This window comes from Bos indicus, chromosome 17 (genome assembly GCF_029378745.1).
Source record: "Bos indicus isolate NIAB-ARS_2022 breed Sahiwal x Tharparkar chromosome 17, NIAB-ARS_B.indTharparkar_mat_pri_1.0, whole genome shotgun sequence".
NCBI lineage: Eukaryota > Metazoa > Chordata > Mammalia > Artiodactyla > Bovidae > Bos > Bos indicus.
Window position 1 is genome coordinate 23,791,919 of NC_091776.1, and position 22,614 is coordinate 23,814,532.

General features: G+C 36.0%; 1 long non-coding RNA gene and 1 other non-coding gene across 2 annotated transcripts in view; both read right to left on the reverse strand.

Moving 5' to 3' along the window:
• The window catches only part of LOC139176843 (uncharacterized), a 249,812-nt gene that overhangs the window by 29,229 nt on the left and 197,969 nt on the right, over positions 1–22,614 (reverse strand). The window lies entirely within an intron of this gene.
• LOC139176881 (U6 spliceosomal RNA) lies at positions 14,554–14,660 on the reverse strand. The gene has a single exon (XR_011561352.1). It is a non-coding gene; the product is annotated as a U6 spliceosomal RNA (small nuclear RNA).

The following is a 22,614-nucleotide window of genomic DNA, read 5'->3' on the forward strand; positions in this document are numbered from 1 at the left end:
TAAGAACTTTCTCACACTATTTTTAATATAGGATAATATTCAGCTACTTCATGGTGATATAAGTTTTTGATGTCAATTCCCGTTGGCAAATTAAGAGCAATATTTTAATAAATTCATATCTAACATATGATAGAGTTATATAAATTTAATAAACATTTATATAATGTATGTATAAACAAAGAAGGGTGCAAAGAAAACATTTAGTAAGAATGCTTGGGGTTCTAGAAACACACCAATGATGAAAGGAAATTGAGAAATGAATATAATGATTTTTTAAAATAAAAATAAATATGAATGCATTGAGTTATATGAGGGAGAATAATAATTTAGTTTTTGTAATTAATGTATTAAATTATAATTTATACACAACAAACTAAACATTATGTTTAAAAAAATAGAAATACGTCTTGCAATATTTGATCTTCTACCTCATTTCTGACACATAGCTCCTACAACCCTTATAAATTCCTATGAGTACTAACAGCATCTTCTGTTCTAATAAGACATTCTAAGTGGGCTCCTGGATGGAGACTGGTCACCAGAAAGACCAAATCATGATTAGGTTGGAATGTTCAGCCCCAACCCCTGTTCTGCAGAGAGGGAAGAGAGGCTAAAAATGAAGTTAATAGTTGAAAATGCCTACATAAGGACTCTTCCATAAAATCCAAACAGTAGAGGATCTGGAGAATTTCTAGGATGGAGAACACATCCACACTAGGAGGGTGTGGCATCTCAACTCCACTGGGACAGAAACTCCTATGCTCCGGACCCTTCAGACCTCACCCTGTGTATCTCTTCATCTAGCTGTTCACCTGCATTCTTTATCAGTCTTTAATTAACTGATAAACATGTTTCCCTGATTCCTGTGAGCTGCTCTAGCAAATAATTGAATCCAAGACTGAGTAGGTCATGGGAACCTCTGATTTGTAGCCAAGTTAGACAGAAGTTTTGAGTACTTGAGAGATTGGCATCGGAAGTGGGGAATAGTCTTGTGGACTGAGCCTTTAACCCATAGAATCTGATGCTAATTCCAGGTAGATAGTGTCATAACTGAAATAAATTCTACAACACCCACTGATGTGAGAAAATTACTTGTTGTAGCGGGAAATTATGCATTTGGAGACCAGAGTCAGAAGTGGTCTGTGAGAGTAGAAAAGGAGACACACAGGAAAATAAAGACATGCAGTAAGTATTCAGGACTGATTTCCTTTAGGATGGACTGGTTGGATCTCCTTTCTGTCCAAGGGACTCTCAAGAGTCCTCCAACATAGTTCAAAAGCATCAATTCTTTGGTGCTCAGCTTTCTTCACAGTCCAACTATCACATCCATACGTGACTGCTGGAAAAACTATAGCCTTGACTAGATGGACCTTTGTTGGCAAAGTAATGTCTCTGCTTTTCAATATGCTGTCTAGCTTGGTTATAGCTTTTCTTCCAAGGAGCAAGCGTCTTTTAATTTCATGGTTGCAGTCGCCATCTGCAGTGTTTTTGGAGCCCCCAAAATAAAGTCTGACACTGTTTCCACTGTTTCCCCATCTATCTGTCATGAAGTATTGGGACCAGATGACATGATCTTAGTTTTCTGAACATTTAACAATAATATAGGCAGGTTCAAGTGACTTTTATGCTAAGAATATGCTTCTCAGCATTTTTTTCAGGACCTGTTCCAAGTATTTCCTTCCTGCTGTCTTCACAGATTATTTCAGTTGACACTAATCTCTCCTAGGAGTGTATAAGTCCTGTTTTCTTGATTGTACATTTTGGTTGTTGATTATATTTGAAGCTTCTGTTTATATTATATAGAGAGGTTGATGATAAATTCCAAACTAATGTATAAGGTATTGCATGACAATATGATCAGGTACACCTCTTCTTTGAGGAAATAAGGAATCTTTAGTGGAAACAGAGCCTTAGAAGACAATTCAGTATAAACAGCTAGAAAGATTGCATTGAGAAAACTACTGAAAAAAGAAGGTAGCTGAGGAAACCCCAAGCTCTACTACTAGGTACTTCAACACATTTTGTTTAAGACCCTTTTAAATGGGGGAACTCTATAAATCTGTTGTAAACATAATGCGTTAGTTCTAAAGTTTTTGTTTCCAGTTGAGTCACCTGGTTTCATTTATCTCATCCTTTCACATCTCATCTTCAAGTATTTTTTAACATTCTAAGTTTCTTTTAAGTTATTAGATAGATTTCACTTATTTCAAGCCACAGATTTCCTTTTAACACTTCAATAAAAACTAACTAGCTTGAAAGAGTTAATGTTGTTTGGAAAGTGTTTCAAAGATTTTCTTAGTGTATTTGTATCATCTGAGAATTCACATAATTTAGTCTCAAACTTTTAATATAAGCAGCTAAAAATGAAATAGGAAACTACAAAGTCTAATAATACGAGTTCCAGAATGCAGTCTCTGTTTGATTTATACTAAACTCCATTCTTTCTACTGTTATTGATACTGTGTATAATATCCACTACACATTTGATACAATAAAAAAACTTTATATTGATGAATTTCAAATCACAACTCCTTGCAAACCCATAGAATTACAAAGGAAAGAGGCATAAGCCCATGTCTTTCTAACAGATCCACAAATAGCACTATCTTCTTTAATGGCCACTCCACATAAGGTATGGAAATTTAATTACTCCCCAGAGTTCTCTATAGTTCAGGCATCCAGATGATATAGTATAAAAGGGACCGTATTGGCTCTTTGATGCTAATTTTTCCTCATTGTGATAGAGCTGGTCAGGAGTGCTCTTAGATTATTTTTCATATCCAGATATTACATAGAGAATTTAACTATTAAGATGTCTAATACATCCTCCCAGAATTTTGAAAGATTTAGAGAACTAGTTCATCCTCATAAACATAGAAATAGGCAAATGCTAAGTTTTTTAGATAGTGATTTATTCTACTTTTCGCATTAACCAAAGAATTTTCATAGGATACACAGAATGTTGTAAAAAGTAAATCAGTTTTATAGACCATATAATTATTAGCATGATATAATAGAGAACATTTTGGCACTTAGTTGATTTGCTTATATTTAGTTCCCACTAATACTGCATCTGGTGATGGTACATAAAATATTTGCTACATGAAAGGACCCATTCACAGAAAGTTTGGAAGAGTTCTAAAGAAGAGATATTTTTATTACACAGTGTTTGTATTTGACTGGATTAAGTGGCTGGATTGTTTACAATGGCTGATACCTTGGCCGCCACGCTTGTGTAACAGAACAACATCCCCAGGCAGAAAATAAGGCTTACTAAATATTGCTGAAGCAAATTCACCTCTGTTGAAACCATACCCCAAACTGTAATTGTTTTATGGAACATATTCTTGTTCATATATCTGGGTATGCATGCATACTAAGTCGTTCCATTCCGGTCTGACTCTGTGCAACCCTATGGGCTGTGTAGCCTGTCAGGCTCCTCGGTCCATGTGATTCTCCAGGCAATCAGGCAGTGGGTTGCCATGCCCTCCTCTAGGACCTACAGCTTCTACACACTCATATAACACAAGACTCCTAAACAAATACTTAATACCATCCCCCTAAATTGTGGGCATTAATCAAACAATACATAAAGGAGGCTTCCACTTGAATAGCTATTTTTTTAATGTAGAGAATATTTATTTGATGTGTAATTAAATCACATTCAAGGCTAAATTATATACAAACGAGTCAACTTTACAAATTTCACTTAGAAAATTAAGACTGATATTTAGTGTACTTCTGATATTAATGCCCAGATTTTCATCCCCAAGTACCTGGACAAAATTTTATCAAGTATAATTTCATGAGCTGCTTCTTTTCTATTCCTTTAGAATGTTTCCCTTTCTCTATACCCTCTGTTCTTGATAATTTTCTGCTTTTCCTTTACAAATAAAATCAAAAGATACAAATAAGATAATAAAAATCTGCTAAACAAAAACTTTAAATTTTGAAAAATAATTCATACCTATTTTTATAAAACTGAAAAATTCATAAAAACACAATAAATAAAAAGTCTAACGGAACAAGTCTCCACTATGCAGTGAGATGCATTATCAACAAGTGTTAAATGTCTTGTAAGTTTTTAAAAAGTCTCTTTGTATGTCATTTCTGTAACCTTCATTGGTCCACAAATTTCATTCAGTGCATTTGCAGAGAGTTTTTTCTTTTAGCCTTTCTCTACCTCTGGTTACTGCAGTTTTAAGAGCTAATAAGCAAATCTAGGCAATCAGTCTTAGGACATGAGGTGGTCATCCGTCCTTCAGGTACACTGTAGAAAAGGCCCACTGCAATTGCTTTTGCCTCAACATTCTCAGTCTACATGCTAATTTCTGTATACCAGTCCCCTTCTCTGTTTAAATGACACTGTCAAATGAGTTCATCAACAACTTCACCTTTTGGCAATATAATAAATTGAGGCTGAGTACAGCCTGAAAAAAAATCCTGGCTACATGGAAGTCATTGATTTTGTGTTACTTCATCTATTACATTACACGTTATCAAACATCCCTGCTGGCTGTAGCAGCCTATGACTCTGTCATTCAACAATTTTATATCTACTGTGTGAAAATTTATGAACTTTTGCAGTATATTTGCATATCTATGCTTTTGCTTTTGCTATCTCCAAAAGTATAATGTTGAATCAATACAGAATATGGCCTGAAAGCTCTGTTTATGCCTATGATTTGAGAGGAAGGAAAAAAAAGCATATTTTTTCTTTCTTTCATATTTATAATACTGTGCTATCTAATGACTTAGGTCATGTTTAAATAATTTAATTGGGATTGTGAAGAATATTGGGGCAAGCAAGACTTTGGTGGTACTTAGACAACATAAACTGAAAAATCACTGATGTTAAAAATTTGAGGTGTGGAAGAGGATGATATTTTTCTTACTTTTAGTGTGAAAACTCAACATTAAGAAAACGAAGATCATGGCATCTGGTCCCATCACTTCATGGGAAATGGATGGGGAAACAGTGGAAACATTGTCAGACTTTATTTTTTGGGCTCCAAAATCACTGTAGATGGTGACTGCAGCCATGAAATTAAAAGACGCTTACTCCTTGGAAGAAAAGTTATGACCAACCTAGATAGCATATTGAAAAGCAGAGACATTACTTTGCCAACAAAGGTCCGTCTAGTCAAGGCTATGGTTTCTCCAGTAGTCATGTATGGATGTGAGAGATGGACTGTGAAGAAAGCTGAGCGCAGAAGAATCGATGCTTTTGAACTGTGGTGTTGTGGTGTTGGATCTCCTTGAACTGCAAGGAGATCCAACCAGTCCATTCTAAAGGAGAACAGCCCTGGGATTTCTTTGGAAGGAATGATGCTAAAGCTGAAACTCCAGTACTTTGGCCACCTCATGCGAAGAGTTGACTCATTAGAAAAGACTCTGATGCTGGGAGGGATTGGGGGAGAGAGGAGAAGGGGACGACAGAGGATGAGATGGCTGGATGGCATCACTGACTCGATGGACATGAGTCTGAGTGAACTCCGGGAGTTGGTGATGGACAGGGAGGCCTGGCATGCTGAGATTCATGGGGTCGCAAAGAGTCGGACACGACTGAGCAACTGAACTGAACTGAACTGAAGCTGCAGTTTGAATGATGCCATTTTTTCTGATGACATAAATTCTACATCCTTTTTTATTATTAATTTTGGAGCATAACAAATGTCTTCAATTTGGAAAAATAGGGCAGTGAACATAGGGTTCTGGAAGTTAGTCACTCATTAGAGAGTGAACAGAAAGTATATGAAGTGAATTAAGAGAATCATGTATACTCTGTGGAACTCCATTGACTAGTTTATGTGCTAACTCCTGTATGCTTGAAGTAAATAAAATAATCTGCATACTTTAAGTTGTAATGGAGAACTTAAATCTGTTAGGTAATTAGAATAGTGAAACAGGGTCCCAGATGGCAGTCAGAGAAAGTGGTGAATAGAAGAACTGTGTAGAGGGCAAACAAATAAAAGGAAAAAGCCTGTGAAAGGGACAGAAAGGAAAAAGCCCACACAAGAAAAGGCACAGAGTAGAGTAAAAATCTCTGGCAAAAAGACACACTCAGGAACACCCCTTTCCTGGAAAGACCTTGAACATACACCCTATTTATCCAATTATTTGAATTTTGATTTTAACCATTCACATTAATTCACACAATACTTCTATAATAAAAGTTATTGTATAATTGGTATAAATGTTGCCTATACATTTATATTTTGCTCTGAATTGCTAATAATTTTTCTATCTTTTCTCTAGTTTGCATAATTTCAAGGAACAATATATTTTTTAGGTTTAGATTATCTTAAAATATTAACATTATATCACAGCAGTAAGAACAGTGGGATTTTGAGTTAGAAAACCCTGAATTTAAATTACAATCTCTCAGATTCTAGTTTTTTAATCTTAGGATCATTACATAACCTCTGCTGCTACCTCTGCTAAGTTGCTTCAGTCGTGTCCAACTCTTAGCGACCCCATGGACGGCAGCCCACCAGGCTCCTCCGTCCATGGGATTTTCCAGGCAAGAGTACTGGAGTGGGGTGCCATTGCCTTCCACGTACATAACTTCTATATCTTATTTATTCAATACTGTGAGATTAAATAGAAACTTGTATGTAGAGCCCTTGGTTCACTTACAGGAAATGCTCAGATCATGGTGGGGTTGATTAGATCAATGATGAAGATGAGGATGCAAACACCTCATAGTCCAGATATTCAGAATCAAACTCACATTCTTGTCTCCACAACCCATTCCTCATGGTAACTTCGGTATATCCTTTACTCATTTAATATCCATGGGACATTTATTTAATGCTTATTTAAATTTTATCAACTGTGGAACTAAGTTTTGGTTACACAATGCAATTATGGACTGTAAACAAAAGTGCAAGAAAGTGCAGTAAGGGAACTAGATATTATTAAAGCAAACATAGACTTAAATAAATAGTTGTAAATTAGAGTAAATCCTAAGAAAAAAAACAAAATAAATTATCTTAACATAAGAAATTTTCATTGGATGAGGAGGGAAGAAATCTTTGAAAAAAGCAACATGCAAGAAAACACATGAAGTTTTGAGAAAGGGGTTCTGAGGAGAGAAGGTGGTGTTTGGAGTTTTTCCAGAGAGGCCAGTATGTTAGAGATCCTCGAGAGGGAAAGATAGGATTCAATCAAGCCCATGCTAATATCCCTGACCTCGCAAGTGTGATTGAAATAAGGTAAGAGAAGCAGAGGCCAGAGAGTACAGAGGTTCATTTTGTTTCAAGCCAGGCATTATTATTATACTACTGAAGTGGAAAAAACTAAACAACCAGAAATCCTAACTGCCATGTGAAGAACTGATTATCCATTCTAAGGACCAAAAAGATTATTAATTCTGTGGCTGCCTTTCCATTGCACTAGTATTGCACCCTTAGGCTCAATTCTTCAGTTTGGTCTGCAAGATTATGTTCTTAAAGAGTACTTGCCTTTAACATCACCACTCCTTCCTTCTCCTAATCAAAGTTATCCTATACATGGTTACCAAAATGATTCTTTTAAAGCAACTCAGATCTTTATTACCCAGTTCAGAATAAGCCCCTGGAAGCTCTTTGGACTCCTCATTATGATAACTATAATCTGTTCACTATCTCTCAAGCAGTCTTCCCACCACTCCCTTTATCAAATGCTTCACTCACTTTGGGCAATTTGTTAATCCATGCATCTACACAACACTGGTGGGAAACCTTGCTTTTATTTTTTGTTTTGCTTTGTTCCCAGCTGCTCAAGCCCAAATGTGATCTGCTCTTTAAACTATAACTTAATTTGTTTGTCCTGAAGCAATGAATTTCTCTTTTTTATTTTCCCCTAGTACTTACCTTTCTCATAACAAATCTAAAGGTGTTACATTAACTTTATTGAATCTTTGTTCAATTTATTATGGCACATTCATCTTTGGATCTTCAATGTCTAATGCTATTCCTTGAACCTATTTGTTTATTAACATCTGTTTAGTATTAAAATTTATTTTATTACAGCAATAAATAGATTAATTCTGTGCATTTTCAGCTATACAATAGATTTTGTGAGATTATGTATTAAAAAAGTATTTCTACTTCCATTTTGGGGATGTAGGTTCCTAGAAAGACAAAAATAAATGTGTCTCAAGATAAAATATTTCCAATTCTAATTATATAATACTATATATGAAGTGTTAAAATGGTTTTAAATGTATAAAATCTAATACTTTAATAAGTAGAATTATAGTATTGATATTTGTCTTAAGCAATATGTTTTAAATATATGCTGATTTTTTTCTACATTGTTTTAAAAATAAGTGCAAAATATCAGTTAGCTTTTTTTCAGCTGACTATTTTATTCTTTACTTTCTCTGAGTGTCAGAATGTCTATCAGCTTGCTCGTTATAATTCACTACATGACTAACTTGCCTTATCTAATACACAGTCTGCATATGGTGATGATATTTGTGGGAAATGCATTGAAAGAAATTCTGAATTGCCCTCCCACCCTTATGCCACAGAGCCCTTTAAATAACATGATAGCCAGAGCTGAAGAACAATACACCAGATGCTCACCCTCAGAAATCAACAAAGAAAAAAATATTTTAAAATATGCTCAGTAATAAAATCTCCATTTATGTTCAAATGATCATTATGAAAATTAATAGTAACCCTATTATAGGAAAATGGTGCAAACAGAGTAACAACAGACAATTTCTCATTTTAGATGGAAACCATGCATTGTGCAATCTCAGGACTTAGGTTAGAAATGTGATAGCTGGCAATGTAGTATAAATGCCACAGGCAGAGAGAACAGGAATAAAAATCTGGAAAACTTGTATCTCAAAATATGATACTTAATACCAATTTAGATGTTGAAAGAAAGTACAAAATGGAAATACTGTGACCCAAAGCATGAATTTTTAAGCAGAAATATGGAATAAATTATGCTAGGTAAGCAATATGTATTAGATTATCACTTTAGTCATTGTTGCATTATCAGCTCAGTCACTCAAAAACTTTTGTGGATTTTTAAATTCTGGGCACCATGCTAGGTGTCACTATACCAAATGTAGAGGAAGCTATCTTTGTCTCTTTCAGTCCCATAGTTTATTGTGAAAATTATGAAATATAAATTTAATCAAATAAATATAATGAAACAGGGAACAAGATAAAAATATTGAATATCTTCACCTCGAAATTAGGAAGACAGTCTTTGGAAGGCTTCAAGAAATATTAGACATTTGACTTGATTCTTGAATGATAGATATGAGCTCACCAATTAGTAAAAGATGTGGGCATTTCGGATAAAACACACTGCAAATTCTTGAAGTCATCAAAGGGTTTAAATGAAAAATAAGTGTTAATAGTTTATCATGAAAAATAGAAGAATATATTATTAAGATCCCCATATTGGGAACAAGTTTCTCCTTTAGTGAAAAAACTATACATGTGCATACATACACACATACCCATGTGCATACACAGGCTATTCTATTATTTGGGCATTTATGCATGGATACATGTGCCATAACTTACAGTCATTACAAAATCACCTACTTCTGAATCCCAGTTACTTCCGAAATTAAAACTTCATGGTTCTCAATATCTTCATACGTTTCAGCGTGTCAGAAGTAAAAGGAATTTTACCATCTATTAATGTAAATCAATTAATCCTAGAATCTCTTCTAAAATAGCTCTGCCTCACAGCCACTTATCATGGACTCTTAATAGCACCAATTACCCTGGAACTTCTGCAACTGTTGGGAAAGACAGACACATTCCTGAGCAGGTCTTTGTCCCCACTCAGCTGCATAAGAGGGTCCAAGGTCCATGGCCTTGGACCTGGAACATTTTGATATCAAGAGCTAAAGAACCACACAGACTGTGCTATGCCTATCATCTTGTGTAGTGATGTCTTTCCCCATTTTAGGTTAAATGAGTGCTCTTTTCTTATTGCTTAAAGCTTATACATAATGTGCCACCTGGCCAGCCCACTGCTATATCTGTCTTTAGCAAGGTTCCTTTCATTGTAATGTGAGAGGGGTAGAAATTGCCTTGCAATGGCTACCACAAAAGACTCTCTGGCCATGAGGAAATGATGCTCACTGTTGAAGCTGATCTTGCTCTGTCTCTTTTCTTTGTAACCAAAGCATCATTTCATCCAATGATTAACTGCAAGTATTTTCCTTAATAGCTCTGATACCAATGTTTGTTGAGTCCTCTGTTGGGACTGGTACATGGTATTCTGCTCAACAAACTTTACTGTTAGAAATGGTAGAAAACAGCTTATTATTTTCAGTCAAACTATCTCCAATAAAAATTCTACTTATGTACACCCACTGTTCATACCACAACAATCAATTCCATTCTCACTTTGAGCATATGAAAGTAACATAATCCTTCTTCTATATCAAAATTCTGAAAATATGCATGTGCTCACCCTAAATCTTTACATTTAATAAAAGTGAAATTGTATATTGAAATACTTGATATGAGATCTATTTGTCCACATATTTAATCAAATTATTTAATGTCTATTGAAAAATTTATGTTTCTGTTGTCTCTCACTAACTTCTCTTGGTTGTATGCACAAATTATTAATGCTAGGCAAAGTTAGGAGGCTGCAAATTACATTTCTGAGTCTTCATTGCCAAATGACTTTCATTTGAAAGAAACACAGTATCGAATAGGAACAAACTATTTTTAGAAACAGAAAAGATGGATACCCTCAAAGCATTATGTTAAATGAAAGATGTCAAACTCAAAGATGACAGCCTGCAAAGTTCTACTTATTACATTCTCGAAAAAGCAAAACAGTAGTAATGGAAAACAGATTAGTGATTGCTAGGGTCTGGGGGCAGAGGTATAATTGAATTTAAAAAAGAAGCATGAGGGAACTTTAGGTACAAGAAAACTGTCCTCTAGGATAAACGTGGACTTTGTTAATGACAGTGGTGGTAGAGGAAACAAATTTTTTTTAATTTTATTTTATTTTTAAACTTTACATAATTGTATTAGTTTTGCCAAATATCAAAAGGAATCCGCCACAGGTATACATGTGTTCCCCATCCTGAACCCTCCTCCCTCCTCCCTCCCCATACCATCCCTCTGGGTCGTCCCAGTGCACTAGCCCCAAGCATCCAGTATCGTGCATCGAACCTGGACTGGCATCTTGTTTCATACATGATATTTTACATGTTTCAATGCCATTCTCCCAAATCTTCCCACCCTCTCCCTCTCCCATAGAGTCCATAAGACTGTTCTATACATCAGTGTCTCTTCTGCTGTCTTGTACACCTGGTTATTGTTACCATCTTTCTAAATTCCATATATATGCGTTAGTATACTGTATTTATGTTTTTCCTTCTGGCTTACTTCACTCTGTATAATAGGCTCCAGTTTCATCCACCTCATTAGAACTGATTCAAATGTATTCTTTTTAATGGCTGAGTAATACTCCATTGTGTATATGTACCACAGCTTTCTTATCCATTCATCTGCTGATGGACATCTAGGTTGCTTCCATGTCCTGGCTATTATAAACAGTGCTGCGATGAACATTGGGGTACACGTGTCTCTTTCCCTTCTGGTTTCCTCAGTGTGTATGCCCAGCAGTGGGATTGCTGGATCATAAGGCTGTCCAATTTCCAGGTTTTTAAGGAATCTCCACACTGTTCTCCATAGTGGCTGTACTAGTTTGCATTCCCACCAACAGTGTAAGAGGGTTCCCTTTTCTCCACACCCTCTCCAGCATTTATTATTTGTAGACTTTTGGATCGCAGCCATTCTGACTGGTGTGAAATGGTACCTCATGGTGGTTTTGATTTGCATTTCTCTGATAATGAGTGATGTTGAGCATCTTTTCATGTGTTTGTTAGCCATCTGTATGTCTTCTTTGGAGAAATGTCTATTTAGTTCTTTGGTCCATTTTTTGATTGGGTCATTTATTTTTCTGGAGTTGAGCTGTAGGAGTTGCTTGTATATTTTTGAGATTAGTTGTTTGTCGGTTGCTTTATTTGCTATTATTTTCTCCCATTCTGAAGGCTGCCTTTTCACCTTGCTAATAGTTTCCTTTGATGTGCAGAAGCTTTTAAGGTTAATTAGGTCCCATTTGTTTATTTTGTCTTTTATTTCCAATATTCTGGGAGGTGGGTCATAGAGGATCCTGCTGTGATGTACGTCAGAGAGTGTTTTGCCTATGTTCTCCTCTAGGAGTTTTATAGTTTCTGGTCTTACATTTAGATCTTTAATCCATTTTGAGTTTATTTTTGTGTATGGTGTTAGAAAGTGTTCTAGTTTCATTCTTTTACAAGTGGTTGACCAGATTTCCCAGCACCACTTGTTAAAGAGATTGTCTTTAATCCATTGTATATTCTTGCCTCCTTTGTCAAAGATAAGGTGTCCATATGTGCGTGGATTTATCTCTGGGCTTTCTACTTTGTTCCATTGATCTGTATTTCTGTCTTTGTGCCAGTACCATACTGTCTTGATAACTGTGGCTTTGTAGTAGAGCCTGAAGTCAGGTAGGTTGATTCCTCCAGTTCCATTCTTCTTTCTCAAGATCACTTTGGCTATTCTAGGTTTTTTGTATTTCCATACAAATTGTGAAATTATTTGTTCTAGCTCTGTGAAGAATACTGTTGGTAGCTTGATAGGGATTGCATTGAATCTATAGATTGCTTTGGGTAGTATACTCATTTTCACTATATTGATTCTTCCAATCCATGAACATGGTATATTTCTCCATCTATTATTGTTCTCTTTGATTTCTTTCACCAGTGTTTTATAGTTTTCTATATATAGGTCTTCAGTTTCTTTGGGTAGATATATTCCTAAGTATTTTATTCTTTCCATTGCAATGGTGAATGGAATTGTTTCCTTAATTTCTCTTTCTGTTTTCTCATTATTAGTGTATAGGAATGCAAGGGATTTCTGTGTGTTGATTTTATATCCTGCAACTTTACTATAATCATTGATTAGTTCTAGTAATTTTCTGGTGGAGTCTTTAGGGTTTTCTATGTAGAGGATTATGTCATCTGCAAATAGTGAGAGTTTTACTTCTTCTTTTCCAATTTGGATTCCTTTTATTTCTTTTTCTGCTCTGATTGCTGTGGCTAAATCTTCCAAAACTATGTTGAATAGTAATGGTGAAAGTGGGCACCCTTGTCTTGTTCCTGACTTTAGAGGAAATGCTTTCAATTTTTCACCATTGAGGATTATGTTTGCTGTGGGTTTGTCATATATAGCTTTTATTATGTTGAGGTATGTTCCTTCTATTCCTGCTTTCTGGAGAGTTTTTATCATAAATGGGTGTTTAATTTTGTCAAAGGCTTTCTCTGCATCTATTGAGATAATCATATGTTTTTTGTTTTTCAATTTGTTAATGTTGTGTATAACATTGATTTGCGGATATTGAAGAATCCTTGCATCCCTGGGATAAAGCGCACTTGGTCATGGTGTATGATCTTTTTAATGTGTTGTTGGATTCTGATCGCTAGAATTTTGTTAAGGACTTTTGCATCTATGTTCATCAGTGATATTGGCCTGTAGTTTTCTTTTTTTGTGGGATCTTTGTCAGGTTTTGGTATTAGGGTGATGGTGGCCTCATAGAATGAGTTTGGAAGTTTACCTTCCTCTGCAATTTTCTGGAAGAGTTTGAGCAGAATAGGTGTTAGCTCTTCTCTAAATTTTTGGTAGAATTCAGCCGTGAAGCCATCTGGACCGGGGCTTTTGTTTGCTGGAAGATTTTTGATTACAGTTTCAATTTCCGTGCTTGTGATGGGTCTCTTAAGATTTTTCTATTTCTTCCTGGTCTAGTTTTGGAAAGTTGTACTTTTCTAAGAATTTGTCCATTTCTTCCACGTTGTCCATTTTATTGGCATATAATTGTTGATAGTAGTCTCTTATGATCCTTTGTATTTCCGTGTTGTCTGTTGTGATCTCTCCATTTTTCTTTCTAATTTTGTTGATTTGATTTTTCTCCCTTTGTTTTTTGATGAGTCTGGCTAATGGTTTGTCAATTTTATTTATCCTTTCAAAGAACCAGCTTTTGGTTTTGTTGATTTTTGCTATGGTCTCTTTTGTTTCTTTTGCATTTATTTCTGCTCTAATTTTTAAGATTTCTTTCCTTCTACTAACCCTGGGGTTCTTCATTTCTTCCTTTTCTAGTTGCTTTAGGTGTAGAGTTAGGTTATTTATTTGACTTTTTAAATAAATAATAACAAATTAAAAATCTAGAGTAGAGTTTGGAATTTCAAAAATACAATGTTAAAATAAAAGGAAGTAGAAAAATAAAGAGAGAAAACAAACAAACAAACACAAACAATGTCACAAAAATTATAAAGAAAATACAGGTACAAAATTGATATCAAATACCAAAAAGCATAAATTAAAAATCTAGAGTAGAGTTTGGAATTTCAGATATACAATGTTATATAAAAGAAGAAGAGAAAGAAACGGAGGGAAAAAAAAAGTCACAGAAATTATAAAAAAAACTATAGGTACAAAATTGATAACATATACAAAAAAGCTAAAATTAAAAATCTAGAGTACAAAAAATATGGAATGCTTCACGAATTTGCGTGTCATCCTTGTGCAGGGGCCATGCTAATCTTCTCTGTATCGTTCCAATTTTAGTATATGTGCTGCCGAAGCGAGCACAGAGGAAACGAATTTTAAGGATGAGTTTTCTGAATTGGTTCTGGAGTTCCTGGAATTACCTCTCTAATATGATCAGATTTAAGGAGGCTAATGAATCTATTTCCAGTAGGAAAAATAATTTCTGATTAATTATCTGAGTGCTGATAATTAATAGAGTTACTTCAACTATATGTACTGGATATTCCTAATCTACCAATCTTAAGAGGCAATACCATTTTTAGAAACTAAAAGAATATAATGACTTTGGTTGGTTGCTTCTATAGGTTGCTTCAGCAGGGACCTGAATTAAATAAATCCAGGAGAGAAGGGGGAGGAGCTGTCACACCATACAACCACTGCAGAACCCAACAGGAAGATGAGAGACTCTTTGCCTGACAAGAACTCAGCAAAATAAGACTCTCACAAATTAGCTGAAGCTGCTGCTGCTGCTAAGTCGCTTCAGTCGTGTCTGACTCTGTGCAACCCCATAGATGGCAGCCCACCAGGCTCCCCCATCCCTGGGATTCTCCAGGCAAGAACCCTAGAGTGGGTTGCCATTGCCTTCTCCAATTAGCTGAAGAAAAACCACTAAACTTTGAACTCTCAATTTCTCCAATGGACTCTGTTTACTATTGTGCTCCCAACTTCCTTTTCCCCTCTATAAAAGGATTCTCCTCTCTATTTTGGGGGAAAAAAAAATTGTGCTTGGCTCACATGGTTGCAGTCCCCCAGTTGTAATTCTCTGCTGATCCTGAATAAAGCAGTTTTTGCTGTAGAAATAACTGACAGTCTATTTGTTTTAGGTAAACACTTCTAATGTTACTGAACAAAGTAGTAAAAAGAAAGGTTAAACTCAGAGTTTGAATTCCCATCTCAAATACCCCAAAATGACTTAAGAGCTTCTGGATCTGCTCTGAAGCTTATCTCCTGCACAGAGTGAAATTTCTACAAATCAAATGCAGAACCTCATCCTGTGATGGGCTGAATTATAGTCCAAGTTGAATTCTCATCCTTACGGAGTATCATTTGTTAATAGGAGGGAGCTGAAAGTTAATAGGAATTTAGCTATGGTTAGTAAGTGTTCAATCTGCCAGTAACCAAGAATAACAGAGTAACCAATATGGCAGTTTCCCAGGGTCATCAGCCAGCTACTTGAGGGCAGATTAATTACATTTGAAAGCTCCATTATGGCATTGTTAGTATTTCTCCTTGATGAAGTAGGCACACTGGATATGGTTTTGTCTTTCCTGCATGGAATGCTTCTGCCCAGACTATCAGTCTTGAACTTACAAGGATGCCTTATTTACCACAATGTTATTCCACAGAACATTGTTTCTGATCAAGGAACTCACGTCACAGCAAAAGTGAGGTGGTGGTTCCATGTTCATGGAACTCTGGTCTTTCCATATCCCCAGCAACCTGAAGCAGCTATTGGAAGGGCCTTTTGAAGACTTACAGCATCATATAGGTGGCAATACCTTGCTGGCCAGGAACAAGGTTTGCCAAAAAGCTGTATAGTCTCTGAATCAGTGTCCAATATATGATATTGTTTCTCTCATAGCCAGGATTCATAGGTCCAAGGATCAAGAAGTAGAAATGGAAGTGGTACCACTCACCAACCCTAGCATCCCATTAGTAAAATGTTTGCTTCCTGTTCCCATGAATTTATGCTCTGCTGGCCTAGAGGTCTTATTTACAGAGTCAGGAATGCTTACACTGGGAAATCCAACAATGACTCATTGGTCTAGAAGTTAAGACTTCCCTGCAGCCACTTTAAACTCCACATGCTTTCTTCTTTCCTATTTCCCCCTTTTGGTATGGGAGTGCCTCTCCTCTGCCTCATGCACCACTATATTTTGAAAGCACATAACACATTTGAATTCACAGATTCACAGCTGGAAAGCAAGTTGCCTCTGCATGAATCATACCTTGAGTTTTCAGTTTAGTTCAGTTCACTCAATCATGTCTGACTGTTTGTGACCCCACAGACAGCAGCAGCCAGGCTTCCCTGTCCATCACCAACTCCTGGAGCTTGCTTAAACTCATGTCCATCGAGTCATTGATGCCATCCAACCATCTCATCCTCTGTCATTCTCTTCTTCTCCTGTCTTCAATCTCTCCCAGCATCAGGATCTTTTCCAATGACTCAGTATTTGCATCAGGTGGCCAAAGTATTGGAGATTCAACTCAGCATCAGTCCTTCCAATGAAAATTCAAGACTGATTTCCTTTAGGGTGGACTGGTTTGATCCCCTTGCAGTCCAAGGGACTCTCAAGAGTCTTCTCCAACACCACAGTTCAGAGCATCAATTCTTTGTTGCTCAGCTTTCTTTATGGTCCAATTCTCACATCCATACATGACTAATGGAAAAACCATACCATAGGTTTACCTATGGTAAATTTAGATAATATTAGATATTAGATGAATCATGTACTTATTTTGAGTTGGTGCTGGAATTAGTCAAGACCTTTGGTTTTTAGGATGGAATATATATATCTTACTCAGGAAAGAATGTAGGTTTTGGATGGCCAGGGACAAAATGCTGAGTATGTCTCCCCAGTTCAAATGTGGATATTTTAACTCTAAAGGGGATAGAATTAAAAAGTGTGGGTCTTTTGGAAGGTGATTAGGTTACAAACAAGGAGCCCTTATGTATGATAGTGCTTGTATAGAAAAGACCCTAAAATCTCCTTTACCCTTTCACCATGTGAGGTTACAGTGAGAATAAGGCCATCAAAGAAGAATGTCTACCTTCACCAGATACCAAAACAATAGACTCCAAAAAAGTGCCTTAATCTTAGACTGTGTGGATCACAATAAACTGTGGAAAATTCTGAAAGAGATGGGAATACCAGATCACCTGACCTGCCTCTTGAGGCCTACATGAAGGTCAGGAAGCAACGGTTAGAACTGGACATGGAAAAACGACTGGTTCCAAATAGGAAAAGGAGTACATCAAGGCCGTATATTGTCACCCTGCTTATTTAACTTATATGCAGAGTACATCATGAGAAATGCTGGGCTGGAAGAAGCACAAGTTGGAATCAAGATTGCCAGGAGAAATATCAATAACCTCAGATATGCAGATGACACCAACCTTATGGCAGAAAGTGAAGAGGAACTAAAGAGCCTCTTGATGAAAGTGAAAGAGAGTGAAAAAGTTGGCTTAAAGCTCAACATTCAGAAAACTAAGATCATGGCATCTGGTCCCATCACTTCATGGGAAATAGATGGGGAAACAGTGGAAACAGTATCAGATTTTATTTTGGGGGGCTCCAAAATCACTGCAGATGGTGACTGCAGCCATGAAATTAAAAGACGCTTACTTCTTGGAAGGAAAGTTATGACCAAGCTAGATAGCATACTGAAAAGCAGAGACATTACTTTGCCAGCAAAGGTTCATCTAGTCAAGGCTATGGTTTTTCCAGTAGTCGTGTATGGATGTGAGAGTTGGACTGTGAAGAAAGCTGCGAGCCAAAGAATTGATGCTTTTGAACTGTGGTGTTGGAGAAGACTCTTGAGAGTCCCTTGGACTTCAAGGAGATCCAACCAGTCCATTCTGAAGGAGATCAGTCCTGGGTGTTCTTTGGAAAGAATGATGCTAAAGCTGAAACTCCAGTACTTTGGCCACCTCATGAGAAGAGTTGCCTCATTGGAAAAGACTCTGATGCTGGGAGGGATTGGGAGCAGGAGGAGAAGGGGACGACAGAGGATGAGATGGTTGGATCGTATCACTGACTCGATGGATGTGAGTTTGAGTGAACTCCAGGAGTTGGTGAAGGACAGGGAGGCCTGGCATGCTGCGATTCATGGGGTTGCAAAGAGTCGGACATAGATGAGTGACTGAACTGAACTGAACTGAATCTTAGACTTCCCACCCTCCACAACTGTGAGAAATAAATTTCTGTGATTTATAAGCTAGCGACTTTATTATATTCTGTGTAGCAGTCTGAATAAGACATACTACTCTGTAAATTTTTTAGAAGGTACAAATTGACCAATAACAAAAAAGTGAACTTTACATGATGTGTATAAAAGGTAAATTTTAAAAAGTGTAATTGGTCAACATATAGTTGTTCACTGTAAAAGTCTGTTCAATCTGGTATATGTTTTTTTAAATGTGTATCATAAAATGTTTTCATGGAAATATGAACAGAGAGAGAACAAGTGGAGAAAGAGAGGGGGAAGTGAGGAACAGGGAAGGAGGAAGGAGAAGAGAAGACAGAAAACAGAATATTAGTCTAAGTGTGTCAAAGATATTAGGTCTACACAATATTAAATGATTGATGCTGTCTTTGTACAATCATGTGCCTATTTTTCTTAAAGTGTTTTTATTTTACTTTGAGTAATTATTTCTTTAGCTTATGGTGGAATTTGCCGCCCAGATTCCCCTTAAAGTCCTCCAATATCTCTTTTTGCTAATAAGAATTGCCTCTTGCAAGGTCAACTCTCTTTAGCAAAATCTACTCATCCAATGATTGCTCAATATAGCACAAAAATCTAGTCTTCTTATCCCAGTTTGGTGTACTTTCTAACAACTATCCTCATTTCCAAGTGATCAGCTGAGATCGTTAATACTCCAGAAAATTCCAGTTTGTTTGATTTCTTTTTCCCATTCCAGTCCTGCTTTTTCCTTTTTCTATTCCTTCTATAGGTGGTGAATACCTGAACATTCCTTAATAAACTTCCTACACACTAATCCAATTTTCATTTCAGATTCAACTTTCCTGGTAATTCAGTCAATTACATTTTCTCCCATGTAATGCAGAAGAAAACTACTTCCTTAGTAGTTAATTGAATAATAAAACATACAGAGTTCCTCCAAAAATGGTGGAAATAAGACAATTGAGAACATCTGAAAACTGAACAACCATCCTTTATTCTAAGTAACATAAGTACTCAAAGCCATCAGCTTAGTTCAATTCTTAAAAGTTTTCTTAGTTCTCAAATGCTTATTTCTGTTATTGGATAAAAGGGAAAGATTTAATCAATTATTTTCAACTGCATTTATGACTTCACTATACTTTCCTTTGAAAGAATTTGTATTAATGCAAAACAACAGAGAATCCATTTTTGTTGACAATATCCCTGGATTAATTTCCTGAGAACACATATACATCTTTGAATAAAATCTGTATACTAGCTAATACATAATACTGAAAACCTGTTTAAATTGCAGTTTTAACTGTTACCAGTGTATAAAACTATTCAAGTTGAAGAAAAAAATCCAGATGAATGATTTAGCTTACATTAGCAACATTTGAAGCATTCAGTGTTTCTGCTAAATAGAAAAGGAGATCTTCCTCTTAATAATTGGTTATTGGGTTATTGTAGTTGCAACATGAGTATTTACATGTGAAACCTTTTAATCTTGAAAAATGTACTGTTTATATATTTGAGAAAAAATAAAATGTCTAATCTTTTAAAATATTCATGGTGAATTGAAACGAAACAAAAGAACGTATACATAAAAAGTTAATAGTTGGGATCATAAATTGAAGTGAGATGGGGAAAGAAAGAAGGGGACATAAATAAATTACTTGGGCAAAGAAGCAACAAATTCATAGAGGGAGGTGGTAACACTGTCAGGAGACAGCCTGAGGCAAAAATAGGTGAAAATCACAGAGCATAGACATGGTGCACAGAAAGGGAAACAAAATTGCAGACGAGTAGCAAAAGCAAAGGTTTAATAGTTATTCTGAGTGGGATATGTTGACAGCATGCCAAAAGAATTAGGATCTAATCAGTCTGGAAGCCCAAAGACTGTGGAAGAGGCAGAATCAGATAAATAGAGTCTATAAAAAAAAAAAAAAAAGTCAAGGGAACAAACTGATTTTGAAGGGAATATTATGTTCCTGCCAAAATCCCTTGACTCAAAAAAGGAAAGACAGATGATCCCTCCTGTTACATGACAGTTGGGTCATAATGTTCAATTTATGCACAGATACGAATGACACTATTTTTCAGTCAACCCGAGAAGATATAGGAAGCTGCCTAACCATCAAAAGAAGGCTTGACCCTTTAGTAAAGAGAAAGACTTGAAACAGTAATCAAGGACCATGTCTTCACATACATACAGACACACAATTAATGAAGCTTCCCTATATACAGAATATAACTTATTGTACGTGTGATTTATATAATGTTTCTAAGTATTTGAATTAATGTTGTGACTGCTTAAATTTTCAAGTGCAGTAAAAGCTCCTATTTGACCTCCTTTGACCTAATTCATCTGGTGAACTGACTTTCATTCACTCAATACAGTGGACTAATGTCTATAGTTCACCTATTCTCATATATCAGTATATTTCTGCTGCTACCTATTCATTTTACGCTTAGCAATTTTAGTTACATTTGTTCCACAATTTGTTCACCAGAGTAGTACCTCCTATCATAATCATACAGAGTTGTATAATTGTATTATGGTAAACAACTTTCATGCATTGGAGAAGAAATGGCAACCCACTCCAGTGTTCTTGCCTGGAGAATTCCAGGGATGGGGGAGCATGGTGGGCTGCCGTCTATGGGGTTGCACAGAGTTGGACATGACTGAAGCGACTTAGTAGCAGCAGCAGCAGCAAACATATATTAGAGTTTCCCTGGTGGTTCAGCAGTAAAAAATCTGCCTGCCAATGCAAGAGATGTGGGTGCCATCCCTGCATCAGGAAGAATCCCTGTAGAAGTAAATGACAACCCACTCCAGTATTATTACCTGAGAAATTCCATGGACAGAAGAGCTTGGTGGGATACAGACCATGGGGTCACAAGAGTGGAACACAACTTAGTGATTAACAAAAACAACAACAAACATACATTAAGTTGATAGATAAAGTCTGAGGCTGTAAAGAACTGTTTTGTAACCAAATATAACTGTCCAATAAATACTTCAGCACCCATGAGAATATTTACATTTCATGAGGATTTATGAGAATATTATTATTACTCTCAATTTTAATCTCAAAAATAAAGTCAAAATGTTAAGGAAGTTACCTGTATATAGTACAAAACCCATTTAGGTCTGCTTCTTGCTAAAGTTTGTGATTTGGGGAAAGTTACTTTACATCTCTGAGTCTCCAATCCTTGACTCTTTAATAAGAAATGTATATTCCATATATGACTGCAACATTATTTCCCTCCCGATATGCTCTTCTTAAAGTTGAACTTGATCCTCCAGCCTTGGAGAGGTGAGTTCAACATCCTCTCTTGAACCTCAGTGGATCTTTTTTCATAGTAAATAGAGTTTCTTATATGACAAACACTAAATTTTATTCAACGTCAGGACATATTCATCCAAAACTTAATATATTTAACTAAAACAGATTTACAGATATTTGATTTTCAGTTGACAAAAACATTTTAAAAAATAATCTCCAGGATTAGCATTACTCTGATAATAAAATTTGACAAAGGCTACAAGAAAACTCTTCACGGTCTGATCATGAGTAATGCTGGATAATTCCAGATTGGAAGCAGACTACATATTATAATGACATAATGGGAAAAGTTGATGGTCAATTAGTTATCAGATTTGCTATGAGATGGCAACATATAAATTTAATTTTATTGCTAATTATATAAAATATGGAAAATAGCTAATCTTAACCTTTTCTGTTTTATTCAAAGGAAGTTGTTAATAGGTTTTAAGAATCAAAGAGCATAATTAAATGTGTGAGAAAGTATCTCATAAATTACATATTTGAATCTAACTGTCAATCTGTGTTTTGGTGTATTTGAAGTTGGGGCAAAAAATCTTTTTACCTTCTTGTGTGTTAAAAATTGATATTTGGGGCTTCCCTGGTGACTCAGTGGTAAAGAATCCGCCTGCCAATGCAGGAGACACAAGTTCGATCACTGATCTAGGAAGAGTCCACATTCCTCAGAGCAACTAAAGCCTGTATACCACAACTACTGAACCTGGGAGCCAGAACTACTGAGCCTGCATGCTGCAACCACTGAAGCCCACAAGCCCTAGAGC